Here is a 22387-nt window from a genome sequence, read left to right on the forward strand (position 1 = left end):
AGCAGGCAACAAATTGTGATAATTAAACAAGAATTAAAATTGCTCATATTAAAACCTAAAATAAGACTAATTTTGAAAATTTGAAAATCAGAAATTAAACTATCAAATTGGGCACCAAGAAAAAAAGAAAGGAGAAATTGGCTAGAGGGAATCCAAATATAAGAAAAGTTTGAAAGAAATCAGGGAGGTAGATATGGATGAGAAAACAGGAGAAGACCTAAAATCGCTTTGACAAAAGAAATCGATGAAACTAAAGAAAACCAGTGAAGAAACTAAAAATTAAACCCAAAAAGGTTCAAAGAACGAACGAAAATAAAGAAAAAGAAGATTGGGGCTAGTAATAATCTTCCATCTACGAAGAATCAGAGTTTCATGGAAATTTTTTGAAGGATTTTTGAAACTGGGTTGACTCGGTTTTATCGCCGATCCGCAGAGCCATATACCTATCTCTCAATCTTAGCTCTTGTAGTCAATCCTCTACTCACTGCCGTATGAAACCTATTGTTTAACCCTAATTCTTTCTTTCTTTCTTCCTTCTTTCTTCTTGGTAAATATACTAAAAAAATGATGAATAACCGGGTACCCGTTACCTGCGAGTACCTTTCAGGTATATAAATTACTAGCGGCAGGATCGTCCTAGGCATACCATCCCGCCCTAGGCCCAAATATTAGAGGGGCCCAAAAAAATGCAGGTTATAGATATTGTCATTGAGATCACTAAATAGTTTTTTTAATGATAGTTTTTATAATTTTTGGCTCACATTTAATGATTTTTTTTTAAATTTTATTAATCCTTATAAATCATCCTTTATGGCACAAAGTTATTATAAATCATTAAGTTTAATTTAGTTATTTATAAACATTTTGCACCAAATGTTGTATTTTGGTGATGTTTTTTTAGTAAAAAGCAATTAAAAGTGTTAAAAAATGTGGGCGGCCTTTGGCTGCTATTAGTTTTTACAACGGTGTTAACCAAATAAATTTTGGTTACTTTTGAATTCTTATTGGACTTTTATATGCACGCATAATTATATTGTTCAATTAATTTAATATATTCGATTCATCATTAATCATTTATGTTCATGTACTTTTAAAAAAAAAATCCATTTTTGAAAGTTTGCCCCGAGTCCTTAAAATGGTAGAGGATCCAATTTTAAAACTCGAAACCGAGTGATTTGGTTCCTATTGACAACCCTGATTCTAGAGAAAGAACTAGTTCTCATGGTCTTATGGTTAAAGTTGATCTAGAAAAGGCTTTTGAAAACATAAGTTACAACTATCTAGATTACACTCTTGAAAGATTTGGTTTTGACAAGGTATGGAGGAACTGGATTAAATGGCGTCCTTGTACAACAATCTATGGTCTTCAATGGAATTACATCCCCATTATTCTGCAGTAGCAAAGGGATTAAACAAGGTGATCCTATTTCACCTTTTCTTCTCAGTTTGGTTGTTAAAGTTTTATCTTTAATGATTAAGAAAGTTGTTGCTCGGAAACTCATTTCTGGTTTTAAGCCTTCTCAAGATGCAAGTCCAATTAATCATCTGCAGTTTGAAGATGATGAAAAGGAGAGGGTACCAAGTACACCACCAACTTTTAGCTCGGTTACCTGTATGGAAAAAAACTAATAGGATTTAGATCTAATTAAAGGTCCTTGAATAATATGTATATAAAGTTTTTCGCTTATCTCTTCAACAATCAATATATCTAGACAACAAAGTCTGTGAACCTGATTGTGTAGGAGAGTTCTTGGACGATCTCACCAATGATTATCCAAGATCAATCTAGTCGTATCCAGATCAAGAAGATCCGAACTCTGCCAAGTATGAAACTTATTATCTATCTTTCAAGATACTAATTTTACATAAACAAGTCTCATAATTGATCACAAATAATAAGGACTTAAATTACGTATATTGAATATGTAATATTTGTGTTATTCCTTTTATAAAGGTAAAAAAAATATAATGTGGAAAAGGAAAGACGCAAGAACCAGAAGCTTTGTTAACGATGGAAAATACGCTTGAAGAAAAATCCTGGGACCTCGTCCAACCTTGAACACTAAACTTTATTAAGTCACTACAGAACTAGCCTACTATTAGATTACAGACTGGAATGTAGCTAAGACCGAACTATCCCTCCAAGTAATACAGTTGCAGTCGTGCTCCTTACGTCTCTTGAACCTCGAAAACATCTATGCAATTGATTTCATTAACTGACATCCTTTATAGCCTAAGAATTGCTTCAACCTTACTGAAAACTTTTGATACTAATCTTTCTCTAACAGATAAGGCTATTTGATTTCCCTTTAGATCATTCTGATCAAGACTTGAAAATCTGTTTGCAATAGACAAAGCTGGCAAACCTCACAAATCCTGAACACCTACACTCAGTTAGCTGAGAATCCTGGATTACTACGACGTGTCAAGAATAATCTTAAACTGATCAACAAAGAAGAGTTTTAGATATCTATCTTGATAAATCACAAAGTCTGATGAGAGGAAGATAACTTTGCGATTTATATTTATCTCGTTCTTGATCTAAGATAAAAAGAACCTCGAAAATCAATAAGAAAAAGATCATGACACAAGAGCGATCAAGGTAAAGATAGCCGTACCCAACTTCACGAATCCCTAAGTGAAGTCTTTAAGCCTTAAGCGTAATTATGTTTCTCATAGGAAGCCTAGGTTAATAAAGGACAACTCTAGCATACAACTAGGACGCAAAAGTTTCAGGGATTAGAATTCCAAGTTGTTTGAGTACTTCTATTTATAAACTTTCCAGACTATAAGTAGCTTTGACTTCAAGCTAAGATAACTTGACATTCAAGCAAACACTTTCTCAGTTCAGATGAAAATCTTGTAAGAATTTCATGTAAGCATGTGAGAAGTTCGTCTTGAAATTACATAGACGAATATACACTATGGTCCAGGGTTTTGGAACCGTGTACAATGATAGTTCACGACAAATATGCCATATGAACGTATAAATATAATCGTGTTCATTTAACACTCAAAACTTAAATCATGATTCACAAATACATAATGATTTAGTAATCAAAGATGTCTTAGAAGTTTTTATGAGAGTTGTAGTATTTTATGAGTGTTGGGTGAGTATGTAAAGGGGTACACGTAGCTATGAACCATTTCGCAAATTCAAGGAGTTAGGGTACGCATGTTGAGTATGCATACCCTAAGCTATTCACGAACTCAGTCCCTTTTGGTATGTGTACTAGGTATTCGTACCTTCCACTTTTATATGAATTAATTAAGAACCTAAGGGTACACGTACTGGGTATGTATACCTACCATGTCTCCAAAATCTCATTAGTTCTGATAACTCTCTTTCAATGATCTGAAATATTCCCAATTGCTATAGATATGAAATATCATTGCTTGAGCGGTTTTCAAATGATCAACTTGAAACAAAAGTATTTCTTGAACAATAAATTGTTTTTTAACTAAGATTGCTAAGGATCAATGAACACCAATGCTTGAATCATATTTCAAGATATTTAACAAGACAAGCTTGACTCGAATTTTTTCTTTGCAATATGAAATCTACTAAAAATCATACGATATAGTCTCATAAAGATAAAATGGTAGTGTCATGCAATAAAAACCTCTTAAATAGTTTATAGACCCCCTTCATTGATTCTTTCTTTGTATTCCATCTTCAAGCATAAAAACCTACTTCAACCTAACTCTATATTCCCTCTTACCCATCCTACACTCCCTTCCTGAAGCTAGACCCACTTATACTCCTCACAATGACTATTCTATCCTGGAATTGTCAAGGCATAAACACCCTACCTTCTATTCAACACCTAAAAGGGCTGGTCTCTCTCCACAAACCGAACATTTTGTTTCTCTCTGAAACTCTAGCTAACGATCATCATATGAGAAGCTTACTCCGTTCCAAAAATTGGAAGGAGAGGAGGACTATGCTTAATGTGGAAAGATAACCTAAACATCCAAATAATATTTAACTCACAAAACTACATCCACACGAAAGTTACACCACCACTCCATGAACAACCTTGGCTATGCATGGGTATTTATGGCCCACCACATCTGGATATAAGAAAAAACTTTGGCAAGAATTTCCAACAATCTTCAACAATATTAATCCATCCATACCTTGGATCTTTCCAGGAGACTACAACGACGTCTTAGATCAATCGGAGAAAAAAGGAGGAAGGCAAGTAATATATGCTCAATATCAATCGCTCCTCACCTTAATGGATCAGATGGGTTTTATAGATCTAGGATTCCGAGGAGATCCCTACACCTGGACAAACAACCAAATTGGGCAAGATAACATTCATGAAAGATTAGATAGAGCATTAGCAAACCAACATTGGAGGACAGCGAATCCGCATGCGGCAGTTACTCATCTTCCGAGAATAACATCTGATCACGCCCCAATACTACTGCAAGAGAAATCAATAAATTAGAACAGAACAAAAAAAATACAAATATGAACACTTATGGCTCTCTCATCCCCAACTCAAGCAAGTGTTTGAATCAGCCTGGGAGAAGCAACAAGATATTGGACCTACCCTTGATCTTCAACTAAAACTCATAACAACCGGTATACCCTCTTAAAATGGAACAAGGAAACCTTTGGCCACATACCAACTATGATCAAGAAATCGACAGCCAGCATAAAACACACTCAACATCAATGTGCTACCCAATCAGGCAGCAACATGGAATTTTGGCTGAATCAAGAAAAACAACTAAGACTAGAGCACATGGAACTATTACAATGTCATGCAACATACTGGCAACAAAGATCTAGAATTCAATGATTGCAATCAGGCGATCTCAACACAACCTTTTTCCATACTAAAGCCACCATTCACAGAGCATGCAATAATATACTTCAATTACAAGACTCTCAAAACAACTGGGTTAACAAGAAAGAAGACGTTGTTCAGCTCATTCTGGATCACTATTTTCAAATATCAGCCCAAGATTATCTCCCATACAATCAGACATACTTACAAAAGAAGTATCTGTAGCAGAAATCAAACAAGCCCTCTTCACCATAAATTCTGAAAGTGCTCCTGGTCCAGATGGCTATACAAGTAAGTTTTTCAAAGTTTTCTGGGAAACAACGCATACTCAATAAATAGCGATGGTTCGAAGTTTTTTTAATAATCTAAATATGCATCCTCTCATGAATCACACAAACATAACATTAATACCTAAAATCGACCATCCTTCAAAACCTTCTCAGTTTAGACCCATGGGGCTCTAGCGTCACTTATAAAATCATTGCAAAAATTATAGTCAACCGAATTAGACCCCTACTCCCTTTCTTAATAATCCCTTATCAAAGTGCTTTTGTACCACAAAGATTAATTCACGACAACATAGGAATTTCTGGAGAACTCTTCCATCATATCAGAACCTCAAACCTCACCAAAGAACCAAAAATAGCCCTCAAACTGGATATCCAAAAAGCCTATGATTGCTTAGATTGGGGATTCATCATAACCTCATTTACAAAACTTGGATTCCCATCAATTTTTATAGAGTACATTATGTTATGTGTAACAACAGTTACATATTCAATCAACATAAATGGTACACCTCATGGCTGCATCAACCCAACTAGAGGCATCAGACAAGGTAACCCTCTATCTTCCTATATTTTTATCATATGTGCTGAAATTCTATCTACAAATCTAGGAAACCTTCAAAACCAAAATTTAGTTCGAGGACTTAACATATCAAAAAAAGTACCACCCATTATCCATTTAATGTATGCGGATGATTTATTAATCACATATAAAGCATCATAACAGAGTAACCAATACCTCAAAACCCTACTTCATTCTTATAGCACCTCTGCAGGGCATGTAATTAATACTTCCAAATCAATAATCATTCATCATCCAAAACTGGACCAAGTCAAGGTAAATGATCTTCAACAGTTCTTCAATATGCCAGCGACATCAAAACCTCCAACCTACCTAGGAGTCCAATTCAAATAAAGAAGATCATCCAATAAAACCTTCGCACCCCTTATACAAAGATTAGCCAGAAAATCTAAAAGATGGATGATAAAATGCCTAACTCAAGCTGGAAGATTTACTCTCAGAAAAACCTCCCTAATACCCACCTCAAACCATATCATGCAAACACAAAACCTACCCAACAATGTTCATAAACAAATAGATCGTATCACCAGGAATTATTTTTGGGGACATGACTCAGCAAGTAAAAAACTCCATCCTATAAGCTGGGATAAAGTAATAACACCAATTTCCGAAGGTGGTTTAGGCATAAGAAATAGCAGTGATCATAATAAGGCTCTTCTCATGAAAAGAATCTGGAACCTGCATGAACAACCTAACTCCATATGCGGAAGTCTATTCAGTGAAAAGTATCTTGACCAACAACCAACTCTACAACGCATCAATTCCATACCTTCCTCTTCCAGTTCTCAATGGAGACAACTAGCATCAATTGTCCCTTCCATGCAACATTTGATATTCCATCGTATTGGAAATGGATTATCGACTCCGATAGAAGCTAATTGGATTCCATACTCACCAAATCTAGACCCAACACAATGCTACCCAAATTGAATGGTTGCATATATCATTGACCCAATAACCCACTCCTGGAATCAGGAAAAATTAAGCACCCTGCCCAATCCCATAACCCTAAAAATCATAAACATACACCTTCCACAAAATAGCCCCCAAGACGGAATTATCTGGCCACACTCAAAATCTGGAAACTACACTACCTCTTCGGGATATAAATGTCTAACCCTTGGTCAACCAACTCACACCCCTATACCATCAACCAAATTCCTATGGACTCTACCATGTCCACCAAAAATTCGGATTTTCTTGTGGAAAGCAATCAATGAAGGACTACCAACCTTCTTTCACTTATATCACATCCACTTTACCAACTCTGACATTTTCCCCAGATGCAACACCGATCCAGAAATGGAATGTCACCTTCTAATTCATTGTCCAACGGAAACTACATCCTGGAACACCTTGCTCACTCAACTCTCAAACACACCAAACTCCAATCCCCCTCACAATCTCACCTTGACACCCCAGACGACCATATGGAAAATCCTTCAACAACCTGCATCAACATCTGCAATCTCCTCTTTCTGCTTTATATTTTGGACCTTATGGTTAGCTAGAAATGGTCTAATATACCGACAAAAGCAAACGACATCAGAAGAAATCTCAGCACGGGCCTAAAAACTGCAACAAGAATTCTCGACAACTCTACAATCCTCACCACCAATCATCCCAGGAGACACACCGATATTAAACCACCAAAAAAGAGACAAAAGGATAAAAACAATATCAGTAAGATGGTCCATTCCGAATATCAACTGGATCAAAATTAACACAGATGGACCAGCCAGAGGTCACCCGGGTTTTGCAGGAGCATGGTTCATCTGCACAGACTCTTATGCAAGAACTTTAATGGCTCTGGCTCAACCACTAGGAATTACGACATCCTTAACTGCAAAAACTTTGGCTCTGATATTGGCTTCAAGAACATCAACAGAAAGGCAATGGCCAAAGGTTCTCTTTGAAACCAACTCTTAAAATCTTCTACGCTCCAACACAACCTCTACCCCTACCTTGGCACATATCAGTGATGATTGAAGAAATAACAAACAGATTTCGACAGATCCCACAGGCGTCTATTCAGCACAACTACCGGGAAGGAAACCAAGCAGCATATGGACTAGCTAATCATGCGGCAGATGGGAGTCAAATGGGAAGTTTATCGACCAAAATATGGGACCAGGCAATCCCTTGTTTTATTAATCAAATTTTATTTCATGACTCCGTGGTTACCACATACCCACGCCAAATTGTAACTTAAGCTCCTATCAATAAAATGCATGCTTCAAAATAAAAATAAAAAATATGATGGTTTAGTCTTCACATACCTCTTTGCCGATGAAGTTCTCTAAATGTCTTCGTTTGGTCTTCAATCTTCAGTCTTCGACGGTTATACAATGATGTATGATACTCAACTTCCATACTTTAATCCTTGTCCGAGACTTGACTTTATTAGACTAAAAATCAAGATATAGTTTTGTACATCTAACATTGACATCAAGCTTGGGATAGAAAAACTTGCGATTTCGACAAAGAAGTTCTTTAACAGATGATCTTGTAGTTTCTTCTTCTTTTTTTTTTTTTTTTTTTTTTTTTTTAAATAGTGATGTGCAGAAAATTAGCAATGTAAAGAATGTTGTTTTGGTTTTTGTGTTTGTATCTATTCAAAAGTTATTTTCAATAAAAGTGCAATTGCAGCAGTTGGTAATACTAGCAATGCTTCAGAGTGCCTATAATTTTTGGTTGTCAGTTGACTTCTTTTCCTATGAAATATCTGGCATACCTTTGGGGAGTAAATCTATAGTTGTGGATGTTTGGAATGTTATTATGCAGAAATTTTTAAAAAGGTTGAACTCTTGGCAGAGAAGTTATTTATCTAAATATAGCAGATTAATGCTAATTAAGCATGTTCTTTCAAGCTTTCCGATATACTACCTCTCTTTTTTTCAACTACCTATCTCAGTTGAGAAGCAAATGGAGAAAATAATGAGGCAATTCTTATAGGGTTTATCAAATCTTAAGCCAAAGAAGAATTGGGTAGGATGGTGAAAGGTGTGTTTACCAAAAGAAATAGGTGGAGCTGGTATAAAAAAGTTGAGGTTGATGAACAAATCACTCCATGCTAAATGAATTTGGAGGTATGGAATTGAGGATAAACTTCTATGGAGGAAAATCATTAAACAGAAGTTTGGAGATAATGACAAAGATTTTTATCCAAATATGACAAATAAATCCATTAGTAAAAGCTTATGGTATGGAATTTTAAAAAGCAGATCTATAATGCAACTACACTGTGGCATCCAGATTATAAGTGGTAACAAACGCTTGTTAAAGAAGGATAGATGTGTAAAAGGAAGCAACTAAGCAATGATGTGCTAGCAGTGATGGTGGATTCAATTTGGATTTTTTGCAGGAATCTAAAGACAAATCGTAAAATATTATGGATAAATAGAAAGACATCTTGTTCATTAACAGGGCAGTCAAACCAACTCTCGTATGAGCTCCCGTTGGTAAATGACGGTGAAGTGGACCAAATTGCTCAACTTTTGCAAGTACTTCCTAGCATTTATTCTCAAAATGGGGATGATCAAAGAATATGGAAGCTTGGAAATGAATTTTTGTTGCAGGTTGTTATAAAGCTCTTGAAGGTAATGGATTGTTATCATCCACTCATTAAAGTCTCAGGAATCCAGAAATTCCACAAAACGTGATATTTTTTTGTTTGGACTTGGTGCTACAATGCTGATCCAACAATTGATACATACATAAATTCTTTTTGCAGTATATGGTTGCCTTTTGTGCAAAAAGGATTTTGAAACAATCACCACATTTTCTTTCACTGTCAAACAATTAGAGGTATCTAGAACTATTTTTTGCAGGGATGATATTCAATGGATATTTCATGAGACTGTCGGGAAATCTTTATGGGAATTGAATATGAAGAAAGGTAAAATCTAATTTCTTTGAAGCAAATTTGGGACTTGTTTCCCTTTGAACTTTTATGGGCAGTCTGAATTGAGAGAAATAATAGGGTCTTCAGTGAAGATACAATAAGGTGGAGTTTATCATTGATAGTGTTAGCACTTTCATTTTCAATAGGTGTGTGGGTTCAAAGGTTTTTGAGGGCATTACTTTGAGTAATTGAAATGCTACTATGAGTCCTTTGTAATTTACAGTACTCTACTGTAGATGAGACACTGTCTCTATTTTTGTCCAGCTGAACCACTTCCTTAATAGTGATGTTATTTCATCTTTAATTCATTGCCTTTTTCGTGTTAAAAAAAGAAGAAGCATATTTCAATTTATTTTGGTGAATTTTGGGCTACAAGGCCCATAATAGGTCAAAAGCCAAATATTAAGACACATTGGGGAAATATAATTATGAGAGGCGTATTTAGGGCGTGTAACATTTAGGTCAAAATATAAATACTGAATACATGGAACTTTTTTGTGATCATGAAAACAAATTTTGAATCACGTGGCATATATAAAATCACAGAGCAAAACTTGGTCCACATTTTCATTGGGTCTCCAGCACATTTGGGGACCTTGACAGATATTTGCTTACAGAAAGACACTCGTTCATGCGGCGGCTTTTGGATGACAGTGAAAACTTTTGGGCACATATGAGGGCCACACACGAAAAGAGAATAAACAATCTTATCTGAACCTAGCTACAATTTATGTTTTAGATCGGTTATTCTAACACGTCCGAACCAGTTCTCTAAAAAATGATGAACTTTTTCCCATTTTCTTCCCATCTTTAAACGACAAAACTAGAGTTCTGAGCTTAATAATTCACAAACATTTTGACATTTAAAAGATTTGATTTTGTACCAGACTGATCATTAACTTCATTTTGAGCATCTCTATCCATAAAGTACTCCCAACCTTGAGGTGTTTCGGTGCAAAAAAGTTGAGATATTTTTTCCCCGCATAATTGGGGACTGTTGCAAATAATTGGATGAGTCGGTTCACAAGTTGGTCTGCCCGGTTCAACACGCTTTTTAACAAATTACATGGTCAATGTTTAATCAACTCACCTTTTCTATCCAAGGATTTATGTTGTTATTTTGTTGATTTTGGTTACATGAAACTAAAGACGAATTTGCTTAGACCATCTCAAAAAAAAAAAATTCAATTCAATAATCAATACTCAATAGAGAAAAATTTAACTCACAGTCAATAGAATGGAGAATAACATGAGGAAATTCAGTTAGCTAAATCACCAACTAAAATGATCCATACCGTGTAACAAGGCTTGTAAATATTGGAATATATGGCGCGTATAATGGAAAGACCAAGGTGATTGTGCAGAGACCGTGTGCGCACGTGAAAAATAAACCAAATATCTAGAAGATATGTATAATCTTTAGTTTCCTAATAAGTATGTTTTCATATTAAGTAGGAATATATTATTCATCTTCTCAACTCTATAAATAGAGTGCAGATGTAATTGTAATTATCATATCAGAATGTTCTGATGATCATCAATATAATTCACCTTTATGGGTGGACGTAGGTCGAGATGTCTGAACCACGTAATTTCATTTATCTCCTATTTTTTTGGTATGTGATAGACGCATTTATGTGTCTATTTTGTTCTCAATGTTCTGTATTGTTAGACTCGATTAAATACTTATTGTGTTATTTTATGTTTTTGGAAAAATAAGCTCTTGCGGCGAAATTGGCTCGAAAAGTGGTGTTTTACACCCCAGGATAGAGACTAAAAACACCCCAGAAATGCGCCGGAGGAACCCAGAAAAAATGCTGGAAACACCCCAGAAAAGTTACTTAAGGCACCCCAAAGGACATGTGTTATTCGGACTCCAGCAACGGATAAGGGGCGACCACTGGATAAGGGGTGACCTTCTTCACAAATTCAAAAAAATATTTTGGCCGGAAAATATTTCTTTTCACAAGCAGATTTTTCGATCGGATTTTGGAGGAGTTTTTGTGCGATTCAATCGCTGAAACTTCATGGGTAGTTGTGATATGTCCTAACAAAGCTAGTATGGGTGTTTCTTTCGATCAAATTTGTATGGATAACTTGGTTTAATTCAAACAGGGAGTTGGAGGAAAAACATGAGCTTACACGAGTTGTGGTGAATCTAAACGTGTACTACACGTGTTTGGAAGCCTTAATCAACAGTTTGGAACGTGAAAAAGATTTATAAGGAATTTAATCCAGCTGCAGATGCGTAAAAATCAAAATCATTGATAAAAAAAGAAAGAAAATATCCCGAGAAGATTATTTGGATTTAATGGAGGAGATTAAATGTCGCAATCACGTATAAATATGTTCACAAGGTATCATAGAATGGATATCGAGAGTCTGGGGAAGAAAATAGAGAGTTGCATAGCAACTTCTCTGCTGCTGCAGAGAGAAGAAGAAGAAGAAGAGCTTTGACGCCTACGGACTGTCGCAAGAAATTGTCGTTTATTGACAGTACTTGTAACAGTCTGTCTGGCACGCTTAATTTGTATTTGCAACATCTATTGTAACAGTGATTTCTGTAACGCCGACACAGCGTTGCAGATTCATTGTATTATTAGTTTTCTTTAATAAAAACACCATTTGAGCTATAAATTATATCTTTAAGTTTGTATTTATCATGAGAAGCTAAACCCCAACACTGGGTCGACGGAGGAAGACGAATTTCATACATGGGTAAAATTATTTAATTCTTTATAAGACTTTTGCATTAATTTTAATTGAAATATGATTTGAAAAAATTAGTTATCATTTTATTAGATGGGTCATGCTTGCTTAGATGTTTGATGTCCCATGCTTACGATTTATAACTAATGTTCGGAGAATCTACCTTGGCAAAAATAAGAGTCAATATTGTTTTATTTATTGAGCGATAATTGTTTGAGAATGAATAATTGAACCTCTTGATATGAGTTTGGCCGAATCCTAGACCCAGTAACTCTCTATTTTATTCCTTTAAAATTAATCTTAGCAAGTCTTAGAGTTCGAATCCCTATTTACTACAATTACAACGACAATAAAAAAAAATCATAATCATTTTGGCGCCGCCGACGCGGATTTGTGCTTAGGTAGAATTTTTAGGTTTTTTTTTTATTATTATTATTTCATTTGTTCTTTTTACGTTTCTTTGGGTGTGTCTTTGTATTACAGGTTTGAAGTTGGATACTAAAGACTTGGAATCAAAGCTTAAAGCCAAAAGAGAAGGAAAAAGACAAAAAAAAAAAAAGCGAAAGAAAAATTAAAAAAAAAGAGAGAATTTATCATTTTTTATAAAGACCTTCCATTTTTTGTAATTATTTTTTTTTTATTTCTTTTCTTTTGCACTTTATTTGGACTTTGGACTTGGAATTTTTTTTTTTTAAACCCTAAGGAAGGGTACATTAAATATAAAACTGTTTGCAGGGAAGGACGACGATTATAATATCGTCTCGGCCCCTCGGGTTCGCACATGACATAGGAGTCGTGGCCCGAGTCGACTTCAGCGGTTCTGCGCCCGTCTGGTACGGGAGGTAAGCTTTCGAAACACCCGCGAATCCCCTGTCAGCGGGTTTATTGTATTCCTTAAGGTGAATATATGCTGATGATTTGAATACGGTTGTTTTAATTTCCTAGTAAAGGGCAAGGCCTGGCCAAATTAAGATAAGGACTCGGATTTCATCACTGTTTCCTTCTTGCCCGCCTTAGGAAAACGAAACCAAACGCGAACCTAAGCTTAAAATTTTGACTAGAAGGAGACCTATAGGGTAACGAGCTTAATAGGAAAGTCGTTCGAAAAATATTGGTTACTCTTTTGAGCATACTTTGAAGTTCATGATGGTTTTTGCGAGTTGAATGCATGACTGCGCCGCCTTATAATACCGGTGAGACCTTGGGTATCAAAGCTCCTCGCAGCTTCCCTCGTCTCAATTCAACTTAATTAAACTCGGATTGATTCCATAGAGGTTTTCTCAGATTGTAACGAATTCCTTTTCGAAAGATTAGAAGCTGGTCTAGAAACAATCTTAGTGGAGCCATCATGCTTGTTGTTTGCTAGATTTTATAGGTTTGATTTGGTCGAGTCAGCCTTGTTTGTGATTGTGTAGAATTCTCTTGCAATTAAGAATGTCGAACTGGTATGATAGAAGCCAATACAATGATTATCGACCTGAATTTGAATATGGACATCATCCTTTTTATGACCATGTTGGGAATAGTGGTTGGGAACGCCATCTTTTGGAAGGATATGGGTCATACCCTGGTGAGCCCAATTACTATCCTGACATGCATCAGTCTTACGATCAAGAAGATTATAGTACTAGTTCTTCGTCTCTAGAGGATACAATCAAACTATTGAAAAGTATTCCTTTTTATGATCCATCTGTTCCTATTCCTCCTTTAGAAGAGTCCCTCAGGAAGTTAGATGAGTCGACGCGTAAGTTAGATGAGATGAGTAGTATAATTATAGGCGAAAGAACTACAATAATGAGTGAACCTTCTTTAGAAGACCACCTCAAGCAGATAGCTGAGACGAACGAAAGAATTGCTCGAAATTACTTGAATTGCCAATATAGTGTATCCAATAATACCCTTGAGAATGAAGATAGTTATTTACATAATCAAGATAACAAGGTTAGAATTGGTAGCACTACTTGTTTTGATGAGGTTCGATCTTTCATGTTATTATGATGAGGATAGTGTTGATGGAGAATCATACTTATGTAGGAATAGTGATCAGGAAATTGATACTCCAATTGAGCTTTACAATGATAATATTATTTCTATTTCAAATCCAAATAATTTTAATAATTATTCACCTATTCAAAAGGACGAGGATTTGACTAGAGATACCCTCGTTTTACACGATGTAGTATTTCCTGTTTACAAAGCCGATAATGATTTAGAGGAACGAGTTTATTCTGAGAATAATGTTTTAGAGTCTAGCGATTTAAAAACAATAGTCTTAGACGAAGAAGATGAACTCGTAGAGATTTTAAATATGAGTGAGGATGCATCACCTGAGTATAACCTAACAGAAGCAATTGACCATTTTCAGGATTCCGATGATCTAGAAATTAGGGAAATTGTAGTTAGTCTACCTAGAGACACCCAAAACTCTAAGTTTGGGGGTGATTATCATTCTCCCGTGCTTTACCTTTAACTCTTAGAAAGTTCCCTCGTGTAGGGCTTGACATTTGTGCCTCAACCATCGTACAAGATTATCTCCATACACGTTTTCCCGAACCTAATAATGTCCAGAAAGAAGTTCAGTCATTAGAAACCCATCCTCTGGTTGATGTGGTTTGCCCAGGCTATGATACCCTTATTGACTTTGTTTTCCCACCAAATAGTTTTCTTCCAAATGTGGGAACGTTTATATTTCAAATGTGTCGAATATTTAGTTGTGAGACTAAACCTAAATGCTTTAGGAAATTAGAATCAACACATTTTCTTAAGAATGACTACTACCCTCACTGTGGTCAATTTTGTAAGTCAAACCTGATTGACTTAGAGGATCCTCAATTATTTAGGTTATTATGTGCTTCTAAATTTTTATTTGAGTTTTTACAGACTCTAGGACCTAATAATTCGGATCTCACTTTTGAGGAGTTGCAGCCTAAAGAAATATATTTAGACCCTTTTATAGAACCTGAACCTGAACCACAATTAGATAGTTGTCTTAATCAGGAAACTAGGTAAGGGCATGCTAGTCTTGTTCATTTTCTTGGTTTACTGCAGTTTCCTTTGGTCAGCTCTATTTGGTTTTGAAGACCCACAGTTATTCCGGCTACTGTTATACGGTTCGAGTTGACTAATCCTTTCCTAAGTCTGGCTGAAGACTTTAAACTTAGCACTTCTTGGGAGGTAACCCATGCTCATGCAACATGGTAATATCTTTCCTTAACTCTTTTTCTTCAAGTGGTAACAGTTTCTCCTTGTTCATGCTATTAATTTTATCTTTAGAACATCGAGGACAATGTTAGATTTAAGTTTGGGGGTGGGGAAGAACTTTTTAGTTGCACTTTTGAAACTTCTAGCGTCACATGGTATCCGGTTAGCTAAGTTTACATACTGTTTCTCACCGAAAAGATAGAAATTGGAATGCTAGGGATAACAACCTTTTGAGACATTAGAGAAAAAGACATTGAGATCCTTGAAATTCAGGAGAGAACTTGTTCCTTTTAGAGGGTAACCGTGATGGACCTAACCATACATGATGGAAAGGCAAGTAGGTCAGGAAATGCCAGAAAGACAAAGCAACCTCACAATGTAGTCTTAGTTACTGGATTGCGACTCTCTCTCAGTAGAAACTTATCATCATCAACAAGCGGAGCGACATCAAAATCTATGAAGAAAGTTGAAGACGTTTTAGGTTTAAAGCAACAATAGAAAAGAATAATTCAAAAATCAAAGTTGAAGTTATAAGAGCAAATGATATAAGTTGTTAGAATCCATGATACCAAGACATCACAAGTTGCGAAGATCCAAGTTTTGAAAGTCCTTCTCTCATGGCCATGTAAATTGTTGTCTTGTAATTTTTGTTTCCAAAAAAAAAAAAAAATGAAAAAAAATGAAAAATGAAAAAAATCATCGTTACGTTTTGTTCAATAAGGCCAAAGGGAAGTAGAAATTTATAAGTCAAGCAAGAAATCGAAGAGAAGAGTTAATTGTCAAGGTTCTATGAGGTTCGATAGTTTATCATCAACAGTTGAAGACCGAAGAAGACGTTGTTTCTACTGAGCACTATGAGAGAGTCGAAGAAAGATACATTTGGTTGCTTTGTTAGTGCTTTCAATCTGGCACAAGATCTTTCTAGCACTGGTTTAACTCATCACACGTAATTAGTCCAGCTGTGTAGCAGATGTCCCTCTCATTTTATCTCTCTCTAATCTTATCCAGCTGTAAAGCAGCGGACGCATCTTACAATGTTTATCTAGCTGTGTAGCGGATATCTCTTTATCTAGCAGTGTGCGGATGTGTCTCCCCTTTTCTTCAGTCAGCTTTAGAGCTGACACCTTTAATTTCTCTGGCATTCTAGTTACTTGGAGATAAGTTAAGAATATGTATGTCCTCATATCTCTTTGGATACTTGTGACCAATTAGAAGTCATGGTTTTGTGGGCACACCTCTGGTAAACCCTCCCGAGATTAACTCGGTTTTATTTTTTAGTTTTGCTCGAGGACTAGCAAATAATAAGTTTGGAGGTATTTGATAGACGCATTTATGTGCCTATTTTGTTCTCAATGTTCTGTATTGTTAGACTCGATTAAATACTTATTGTGTTATTTTATGTTTTTGTAGATGTTTTTGGAAAAATAAGCTCTTGCGGCGAAATTGGCTCGAAAAGTGGTGTTTTACACCCCAGGATAGAGACTAAAAACACCCCAGAAATGCGCAGGAGGAACCCAGAAAAAATGCTGGAAACACCCCAGAAAAATTACTTAAGGCACCCCAAAGGACATGTGTTATTCGGACTCCAGCAACGGATAAGGGGCGACCACTGGATAAGGGGTGACCTTCTTCACAAATTCAAAAAAATATTTTGACGGGAAAATATTTCTTTTCACAGGCAGATTTTTCGGTCGGATTTTGGAGGAGTTTTTGTGCGATTCAATCACTGAAACTTCATGGGTAGTTGTGATATGTCCTAACAAAGCTAGTATGGGTGTTTGTTTCGATCAAATTTGTCTGGATAACTTGGTTTAATTCAAACAGGGAGTTGGAGGAAAAACATGAGCTTACACGAGTAGTGGTGAATCTAAACGTGTACTGCACGTGTTTGGAAGCCTTAATCAACACTTTGGAACGTGAAGAAGATTTATAAGGAATTTAATCCAACTGCAGATGCGTAGAAATCAAAATCATTGATAAAAAAAGAAAGAAAATATCCCGAGTAAATGAAGATTATTTGGAGTTAATGGAGGAGATTCAATGTCGCAATCACGTATAAATATGTTCACAAGGTATCATAGAATGGATATCGAGAGTCTGGGGAAGAAAATAGAGAGTTGCATAGCAACTTCTCTGCTCCTGCAGAGAGAAGAAGAAGAAGAAGAAGAGCTTTGACGCCTACGGACTGTCGCAAGAAACTGTCGTTTATTGACAGTACTTGTAACAGTCTATCTGGAACGCTTAATTTGTATTTGCAACATCTATTGTAACAGTGATTTCTGTAACGCCGACACAGCGTTGCAGATTCATTGTATTATTAGTTTTCTTTAATAAAAACACCATTTGAGCTATAAATTATATTTTTGAGTTTGTATTTATCATGAGAAGCTAAACCCCAACACTGGGTCGACGGAGGAAGACGAATTTCATACATGGGTAAAATTATTTAATTCTTTATAAGACTTTTGCATTAATTTTAATTGAAATATGATTTGAAAAAATTGGTTATCATTTTATTAGATGGGTCATGCTTGCTTAGATGTTTGATGTCCCATGCTTACGATTTATAACTAATGTTTGGAGAATCTACCTTGGAAAAAATAAGAGTCAATATTGTTTTATTTATTGAGCGATAATTGTTTGAGAATGAATAATTGAACCTCTTGATATGAGTTTGTCCGAATCCTAGACCAGTAACTCTCTATTTTATTCCTTTAAAATTAATCTTAACAAGTCTTAGAGTTCGAATCCCTATTTACTACAATTACAACGACAATCAAAAAAAAACTTAATCAGTATGTAGATTTATTTAATTTGTCATTTTATTATTGATTAATATTTATATGGTTTGTCAAATCAATGATATCCATGTTAGTTTTGATGTACATATCAAAATCTAACATGGTATCAGAGCAGAAATGCTCTCGATCCAATCGCTTCCGCAATCTATTTCATTGGCTCTAATATTTTGTTTTTGCTAATTCAGTTATCGTTATACTATTGATTTTATCCATGTGAGTCAAATCAAATCATTAATTTTTTTTTCCTGTCATCGAACTTTTGTTCTTTGTATCACTCTATTTCTTTCTCCCAAAGTTGGGATGTTAAGTACGGTGAATCACCAATTTTCTTCCGAACTCAAATCCATTTTATCATAAGTTTATTATGATGAAAATGAGTTTTCGATTAATCAGTTAATCAACATTATCCTCCGGTTAATTACTTCTTGGAGAAAATTCTAAATTTATCAGATGAATCTCCAAAATATGTTATCATCTCTGGTAATCAAGTGATTACCGGAAATATTTTTCATATTTATGAAATCGAATTCGAAACGATTTATATATTTATCCCAAAGTATCCTACATGGATTTAATATTATCGTTTGGTCACAATGTTACTTTCTTTTATGCACTGTCACTTCAACTCATTTCACAAATTATGCTCTTTTGAGCTCATTAGCTAATGCTAATGATCAATCTTCAAATTCCAACACAGGGAAGTAATGACCATTTTTGTTGTTCCTGATGCTATGGCTTTGTTTTGTGCTAATGATATTAAGAAATGTACATGATAAGTGGTTTTATGTCTTGCTTGATTTAGCAATCAATGTGTGGAAATATTTTCCATATTTTCCAAAATCAATCTGAGCAAGTGGTTTCTAGTTTTCAGTTATCAAACTGATTTGTGTTTTTTTTTAATCAAACACACATGTTATCTTGGAGTTTCAGTTCATGGATTTTATCTTTATAATACGGGAAATCCCCATAATTACTCATTGCCATTTCGGCAATTAAAAATAAAAGTAAAAGTTTGGTATTCCAAAAATTAATTTTGAGAATCCCAATAATTTATTCTATCATCTTGGTAAATGATTTCTTTCCAAAATGGTCTTCGTATGATACTTTGAGTGCATATTCATGAATATCTTTTATATTTCTAAAAAATAATCTTAATAATTTATAGGATTTTATTTATATTCATGGAATATCCTTGATATTTTTATAATTATAATCCAAAATGATTTCCATCTTTATCCGATTTATAATCTTCGGAAGTCATAATTCTGCCTTTTTTATTGGGCCGTTATTTTTTTATTTTTATCCTTGAAATTCATTATTTGTTTTCGGTATAATCTTATTCTCATACCGAAGATAAGGTATGTTTTCTCATTCCAAGAATCTTTTCATTTATCGAAAATAAAGTTAATAAATTGAAACTAGTTTATAATTTATGAAAGTCTTCTAGACGGTCCGTAAGTATTTCTCAAAATGGACCAACATAAAGTTTCCAATAAATTTTCCGGTATGGTTAGTATTTAGCAAACCATGATCATTGGCCATTAAAGACAATTCACGATACAAGATCTATATATGGTATGCAAAATCTTCCATATATATCTCAAAAAAGATCAATTGAAATCATCTTATTCGTGCCATATGATTTTCTCTCCAAAACTCATTATTTTCCAGATATTCCCCTACATCAGGGAGATTCATTCAATCAAAATTAATATTATTTGTTTTTGAGCTTTATGTTTCTATATCAAAAAAAAAGCAAAAAAAAAAGAAGGTTGATATTTATTTTACTTATGAAAATCAGCCATCTAAGTTAAGTTTGGTGGACCCAAGATCAAATACAACAGTCGATAATCAAAAGTTTCAGCAACAAGATTCAAGTTCAAGATTACTTTTTCCCAAGATATTGTTTAAATTGTACACTACAATTTTCTACGTGTCCAACTTGTCCAACTTGAGGGGGATATTGGAATATATGACGCGTATACTGGAGAGACCAAGGTGATTGTGCAGTGACCGTGTGCGCACGTGAAGAATAACCAAATATCTAGAAGATATGTATAATCTTTAGTTTCCTAATAAGTATGTTTTCATATTAAGTAGGAATATATTATTTATATTCTCAACTCTACAAATAGAGTGCAAATGTAATTGTAATTATCATATCAGAATGTTCTGATGATCATCAATATAATTCACCCTTATGGGTGGACGTAGGTCGAGATGACTGAACCACGTAATATCATTTATCTCCTATTTCTTTGGAATGTAGATTTATTTACTTTGTCATTTTATCATTGATTAATATTTATATAGTTTGTCAAATCAATGATATCCATGTTAGTTTTTATCTACATATCAAAATCTAACAGTAAATACCACCATTGATGCGTCTCAAGCTTGGAATTAGGAATCTATGTTGTAAGAAATCTAGCATAAAGAGGCGACTACCTCCAATAGCGAAGCAATGAACTGTATTTGAGTTTCTTCATCTATAGTGATGAATGCAAGAACGTGCACAAAGAGAGACTTGATCGTATTTTCCTATGCAAACCGAAGAGAATGATAATAGACGGAATTTCACACAAAACGCCCTGCGTTGTTGGACCTAGTGACCCCGTAACCCATCTTTGTTAACGCTGCTATAATCTCGTCGACGGGAAGGTCAGTCTGCAGGCAAAACAAACAAATTTCCATATGATCAATTGAAATAATGAGTCTAAATTCTGCTGTTTGACCTCAGTAATCCACATTAAAAAGTCAAACATGAATGTTTATATACCTCTCGTGTTTTTGAAGTGTCTCCATCTGTAGGAACAATGGCCACATTCTGAAAAATATAAATTCAATTAATTTGTAGAGACTCCATGAATTCTAGTCATCATATAGGTTGCAACAGAAAGGAGGTGCAAATGCTAACTTGAGGTTTCCATCCCATTTCATCAGGACAAGGAAACGTAGCTTCATTAAAAGCTTGGCTCTCAATAGCAAACTTTGTCGCGCCGCTGTTGACTCCAAAGTGAAGCTGCATAAAATAGAATAGAGAACTTTGCTATTTAGTCCACTAAACCCGACCCGGGTTAATGGATAGTCCAGCGGGAGAAGTTATTTACTCGCTAGTCCAAAAAAGGTTTGAAAAGAGTAAAATTACTCTGCTAACCCTAACAACACATGTTACTACATATTAATATGTTATGTATTGATACTACAGATCAGTAATGATACTATATATCAATATGTTATGTATTGATACTATATATCAATACTGTTATGTATTGATACTACATATGTAGTATTGATATGTTATGTATTGATACTGTTATATATTGACTACATACCAATATGTGTTATGTTATGTATTGATACTACATATGTTACTACATATTAATATGTTATGTATTGATATGTTATGTAATGATACTACATATCAATATTGTTATGTTACTACATATTAATATGTTATGCATTGATACTGTTATGTATTGATACTACATGTCAATACTGTTATGTTATGTATTGATACTACATATCAGTTATATATTGATATTGCTAAGTATCAATACTGATATGATACTACATATGAGTTATGTATTGATACTAATTAGATCTGGAAGGATGTTTCGGGCATTTAGAAAACACACTTTATAATCTCCAACTAAGATTTTTGGACCAGCGAGTAATTGTTTTCTGGTGCTGGACTACACAGTAATCGGTTTTCCTATAGTGGATTAACCAGTAATTCCTAGAATAGAATATGTAAATAATAGTAAGATAACTAAGCAACAATTTATAAACATTTCCCACCATTATAAGAGAATAACAAAGCAAATGACCCATATAGTCTTCCATAAGTTCAACGATTCAGAATCTAAGCTTTCAACAGCTGGTTTTAGTGTTAAATAAAACGGAGCAACTGCACCTTCACCGAAAGTTTCAAGAACATTGCAACTCCCAAGTATCAACCCTTTTGGCAAACCCTTTCTCTTAAGATACTGTTCTAGATTACAAACAATTGTTTCAGTTGGATTCTCAGCAACTCCATGGAATCTATTAAATCCAGTCACATGGATGGTTACTGCTGCAGGAGGAACTTCAGATCCCAT

The 22387-nt window shown here is 34.8% G+C and overlaps 1 pseudogene; it reads right to left on the reverse strand.

The window, feature by feature from the left end:
* Nucleotides 1–20714: 20714 nt before the first annotated feature.
* LOC113361882 lies at nucleotides 20715–22387 on the reverse strand (annotated as a pseudogene).

Source organism: Papaver somniferum, chromosome 3, assembly GCF_003573695.1.
Source record: "Papaver somniferum cultivar HN1 chromosome 3, ASM357369v1, whole genome shotgun sequence".
Lineage (NCBI taxonomy): Eukaryota > Viridiplantae > Streptophyta > Magnoliopsida > Ranunculales > Papaveraceae > Papaver > Papaver somniferum.